Below are 5,476 nucleotides of genomic sequence, written 5' to 3'. Positions count from 1 at the left end.
CAATAAAATAAAACTAAATCTTTAATAAAACTAAATTAAATAAAGCATTAAATTAGACTAATCTATGACTCATCAAACTCCCCCACACTTGAATCTTTGCTTGTCCTCAAGCAAAAGGCAATAGACATAGCAGCAACAAAAGATTTATTCATGGCAATATTAAGAACACATGTCTCAAAAGAAAGGCTTTGCTTCAAGTACACTAATTACAATTTCAAATACTTCTCATGAACCTATTCAACCCAACATCAAGTCTCAAGTGAGTGTGTGTGTGTGCAGTCCAACCCTTTTCTTGCTCCTGTATAAGACAGATATTATGAGGAATAGGTTCTATCCTTAGTGCTAAAGTAACCGAGAAAAGTCCTTTCTTCATTTTATATAAGAGTGATGGGAATTTAAGTTAAAATTAGATTAGATTAACAATTAAGCACAAGGGGCTGCAGATGCTTAGGGGCTATCTATCCTCGTAGGAAGTCTTCTCGGATGTAATTGTCCTTTCCCCCTAGATTCAAAATCACCCTAAGCAGCGCTGCAAAATTTTATTTGTTTCATCTCCGCGCAGGAAGTCTTTTTGGATGTAATTGTCCTTTCCCCCTAGCATTGATGAATTTGTTTCACTTTAAGTTCAAATTAGGGAGTCACCACCACAATTAGGAAGTTAGGGATTATCCTTTCCCCCACATGTTGGTGCCATTCTCCCGCCCCATTTAACTTTAACAATTTAAGAATATAACAATTAAGAACATTTGATTAATTTCCCACACAAACTTATACTACTTTTACTCTTAAGACTTTAAAGGGTCTAAGTTAACACTAAAGATAGAACGTGTTCCTTAAAATACCTATTCATACATTTGCTCAAGGATTGCAACCGGGTGCTTTTCTCATTGGAGAATTTCACAATAAAACAAGACATGGGTATAGCAAGAACATAAGAAACACAAGAAACTACTTTCATGTACAAGAAGAAACCTTTTAAAGAAGAGACAAAACAAAAATTTTCATGCCAATTTTTTACATTAAAAACAAGCTACTAGTCATGCCTTTCACTATAAAAACAAAACAAAAGAATAAAGTTCAAGGGAGTTTGGACACTACGACTCTAGACACTTTATTAGCCCCCCTCCCCCCCCCCCCCCCCCCCACACACACACACACACACACACTTAGGGGAAGCATTGTCCTCAATGATTCAAAAAGAAAAGAAATTAAAAAGAAGAAGAAGAAGAAGAAGAAGAAGAAGAAGAAGAAGAAGAAGAAGAAGAAGAAGAAGAAGAAGAAGAAGAAGAAGAAGAAGAAAGAAGGAGTAGAAGAGTAGTAGAGAGAGAGAGAAGAGAGAAGGGAAGAGAGGAAGAGGAATGCTCACAATTTATTGAGGTCCATAAGGAGGACCTTGAAGTTGGAGGTGTTGCATCATCCGACGGAGCATCTCATTATTTTCATCATTGACACGGTTGCCCCTTTGAACTTCATTGCGAAGGCCGGACATTTCAACACCTTGCCTTTGTTGCTCGGTGCTCATCCTCTCAATCTCATTGTGAATCCATGCCCATCTTTGATTTTCATTAAGCTCACCGGCTTCATGGCCATGGTGCCCCTCTTAGTGCAAGTTACCACCCTCTCCCATGTCATGGTGCAAGTTAGCACCGTCTCCTTCATCATCTTGTTGTTCTAGAACCTGCACATCATCAACATACAACCAATTTTCTTCCACCTCGGTGGTAGTCCGAGATGGGTTAGGCAATAAAAACATGATTGGCAAATTTAGCTTAAGTTGGTAATGTAGTGGTGGATGATGTTTAATGAAATTCATAGCAATGAGGGCTTCCCGGTTAAGCTTATTGTTTCCCTCAATTGGTTTGATTCCCTCATCCTCACTCACACCAAAACACCTAGCTACGTATGTAATGATGCCACCCACCACTATGTCTCCCCTACCAGCTGTTCTAGTAGCTACAAAGTCTAGGTAATCAATCAAATAAAAGCCAGTGTTGACGGGGTGGTTGTAGAGCATTGCCCATAACATGAACAACTCATCGGTTCTAGTGTTTCCTAGCTCGGTTCTACCCCAAATAGTGCAAGCCATGACCCTCTGAAGGTACCTAAGTACGGGGTTGTGAATGTTGCTAGCTTTGTTGGCTCTAGGAACATAGTTATCAAGGCCGGTGATGCGGTTCCAAAAGGCAGCTGGGTTAGACTATCATCCCAATGATCATGAATATACCCCTCATTGACAAAACCTAAGGCTTCACAAAAGTGTTGAAGAGACATATTATAATCAATATTCATTAACCGAAAAACAACTCTATGATTAGGGTTATCAAAATTCAACTTATCTTTGGTAAAAACAAGTGAGCTTAAAAAGTCATAAGTGAAATTCTCATAACCCCTCATAGGTGTTAGCATATCAGTCCAACCTAGCCTACCTATCAACCTAAAAACATCATCTTTAAGCCCTAGCACATTCAAATCATAGGAATCAGGATATCTAGAGGGATGTAAGGTTTTAGAAGTAAGAATTTTGTACCTGTCCCTTTGTTTGTTGTTTTTGAACTGGATTCCATGATTCTTCACTTGTGCTTGCTTCTTTGGGGGAGGTCCTCCTTGAGAGCTTGCTGGTTCCTTACCACTTCTTCTTGAAGCCATTGACCCTTGTTGCAATTGGTTTGAAGTTTTAGGGTTTGGGAAGATTTTTGGTGGAAAGGATTGGTTTAGGGTTGGGGTTGATGTTTAAGGAAGGTTTGTTGGTTTGGATGTGGAGATTGGTTAAGGTTTTGTGGTGTTTGGGTTAGGTTTTGAAAGATTAGGGTTTTGGTGAATTATGGGTTTGGATGGATGAAAGATGTTTGTGATTGGTGGTTTTTGTTTTGGATGAAGTTTGTGGTTGATTGGTGAAAGAATTGAGTGATTTGGTTAAGATTTGAGGGAGATATGAGGGTTTGAAGGTTTGAAGGTTATGGAGGTTTAGAATGAAGTTTGAAAGATGAAAGAGGGTTGTTGTTTGTGAATGAGGAAGAAGAAAGAAAAATTTGTATATATGGGCAACAAGAGGTCGGGCACGGGCCGTTCCATCTTCCTGACTTCATCCATCACTTTTTTTTTTGCTTAAAAACTTGGTACGGCCGTGCCATACCTAGCACGGGCCGTGCCACCTTTCTGGTCCTGGGGGCTTCAGAATTTTTCAATTTCTCGATTTTTTTCGAATCACACTTGGACAATTACCTACAAAAATACTTAAAACAAAGAAAAACAAAACAAAAGCAATTAAATGTGTGGGTTGCCTCCCATGAAGCGCTCTTTTAATGTCATTAGCTTGACGGTTAGAAAAAGTCCTTAGAATGGATCAAAGATATCATATTGTGTAGATGACGCTATAAAACGTTCTTTCACAACATGATCGTTAAGCATACAACAAGAGTAAAGAGCGGGACCTTTCATAAAATTTTCCAACTCAAATTCTACCATCTTATCACTCACTTGAAAGACTATCCTACTGTTCTTGACATCTATAAGAGCTCCCGCAATGGCTAAGAAAGGTCTACCTAGGATTATGGGGACGTCTTCGTCCTCCGCAATGTCAACGACTACAAAATCAATTGGGATATATATCCCTTCTATCTTAACGGGTATGTCCTCGACAAATCCAACAAGTTTCATGGTAGAACGATCAGCTAGCTTCAACTCTATTTCGGTAGGTTTCAATTCTCCTATCCATATCCTTTTAAGAAGAGACAAAGGCAGCAAACTAACACTAGCTCCGAAGTCACATAAGGATAAGTTTGTGGTTTCATTCCCAATTTCACACGGTATGGCAAAGCTACTTGGATCTCTAAGCTTAGGGGGTGTTTCTTGAATGATTGCACTATTGTCTTTAGCTAAAGCTATTGTCTCACTATGCTCTATAGGCCTTTTCTTTGAAAAAATTTCCTTTAAAAACTTGGCATATAGAGGCATCCTAGACAAAGCTTCAGCAAAGGGGAGTTTAATGCAAATCTTCCTAAGTATGTTGACAAATTTTTCAAACTTACCCTCTAGTTTAAGCTTATCAAGATTTAAGGGGGATGGAGTTTTGTTTTCTTCAAGCGGTTTTGCTTCTTCTATCACAATTTTATCACCTAAAGGCTTGACATTTTCTTTCCCAATGTTTTTAACCTTAGCAAAAGTTTCGCCTAACTTACTACCCCCAAAAGATATGACATTAACTTGGGCTTTGGGATTGGCTTCGGTTTGACCAGGAAAGACTCCCGGTGTTTGGGAATAGGTAGCCACTTGTTGGGCTATTTGAGCGATTTGAGTTTCAAGCATTTTAGAGTGAGTAGCAATAGAATCAACCTTGGTATTGAGCTTGGAAAGAGAATCAATTTCAGAAATCCGATTTGGTTTTTAAGTTCTTGAAGTTGTTTAGTCTGGTTGGCAATAGAATTTTCCAACAAAATTTCCAAATTGGATTTCTGAGTGAATCTTTGGTTGTTTGCATAACCGAGTGGTGCTACTTGTCCATAGGGATTTTGGTTTTTATAAAAAATTTGATTTTGTCGCATCCCTTGGTTGTATTGAGCATAATTCATTTGCTCAACACCATTAATAGCACTACCTAGTTGGCAATCAACACCAGCATGACCAGTTATACCACATATTTCACAAGAAGGAGTAGAAGCAGAATTGATAGCACTAACATTGAGTTTTTCAAGTTTTTCAGTTAGTGTATCAATTTTAGAAGCAAGGTGGTCATAGTTAGAGACTTCGTACATACCTGCCTCCTTTTTGGAGGATGAAGAACTAGTGATGGCTCTCTCGTCGGTCCATTTGTAATGATTTTGAGCCATGTCTTCAATCAGGGCATACGTCTCCGTGTAGTTCTTGTTCATAAGTGCTCCACCTGCAGCTGCATCAACAGACATCTTAGTGGTATAAGACAAGCCATTGTAAAAAGTGTGGACTATAAGCCACTTCTCTAGGCCATGGTGGGGACAAAGTCTTAGCATTTCTTTGAAACGCTCCCACGCATCATAGAGAGATTCCTCATCTTTTTGGTTGAACCGCGTGATTTGGTCTCTAAGTTTAGCGGTTTTAGATGGTGGAAAGAAACGGGCAAGGAATGCTTGCCTCATCTGATCCCATGAGGTAATGGAACCGACTTCGAGGGAATGGAACCAAGCGCTAGCTCTATCCCTTAAGGAAAAGGGAAAGAGATGAAGTCTTACGGCTTCTTGGTTTTCCTTCATGGTTCCACTAATTCGTAGGAAAACAGAGATGTGAAGATTGGGATCCTCAGTGGGGGATCCCGTGAATGGGTTTTGCTGCACCAAGTTAAATAGGGCAGGCTTAATTTCAAAATTGTCATCCTCAACCGTTGGGTACACAATAACAGCTTGTGGCTCAGCCGTAGACGGCGTTGCATACTCTTTGAGAGTGTGATTGGCCATGGCGGTGTTATTTCGTGCGTCTCTCTTTCGTTTATGCAAATACCTTTCGA

General features: G+C 39.6%; 1 non-coding gene across 1 annotated transcript; it reads left to right on the top strand.

Annotated features, from left to right (window-relative positions):
• The first annotated feature begins 4,956 nt into the window (after window positions 1-4,956).
• Window positions 4,957-5,063, top strand: LOC146917098 (small nucleolar RNA R71). Its single transcript, XR_015017057.1, has one exon. It is a non-coding gene; the product is annotated as a small nucleolar RNA R71 (small nucleolar RNA).
• The last annotated feature ends 413 nt before the right edge of the window (window positions 5,064-5,476 follow it).

This window comes from Medicago sativa, chromosome 6 (genome assembly GCF_051527215.1).
Source record: "Medicago sativa cultivar Bolivia chromosome 6, Bolivia_mono, whole genome shotgun sequence".
Classification (NCBI taxonomy): domain Eukaryota; kingdom Viridiplantae; phylum Streptophyta; class Magnoliopsida; order Fabales; family Fabaceae; genus Medicago; species Medicago sativa.
The sequence above is the reverse complement of the archived record's forward strand: the minus strand, read 5'-3'. Positions and strand labels throughout refer to the sequence as shown.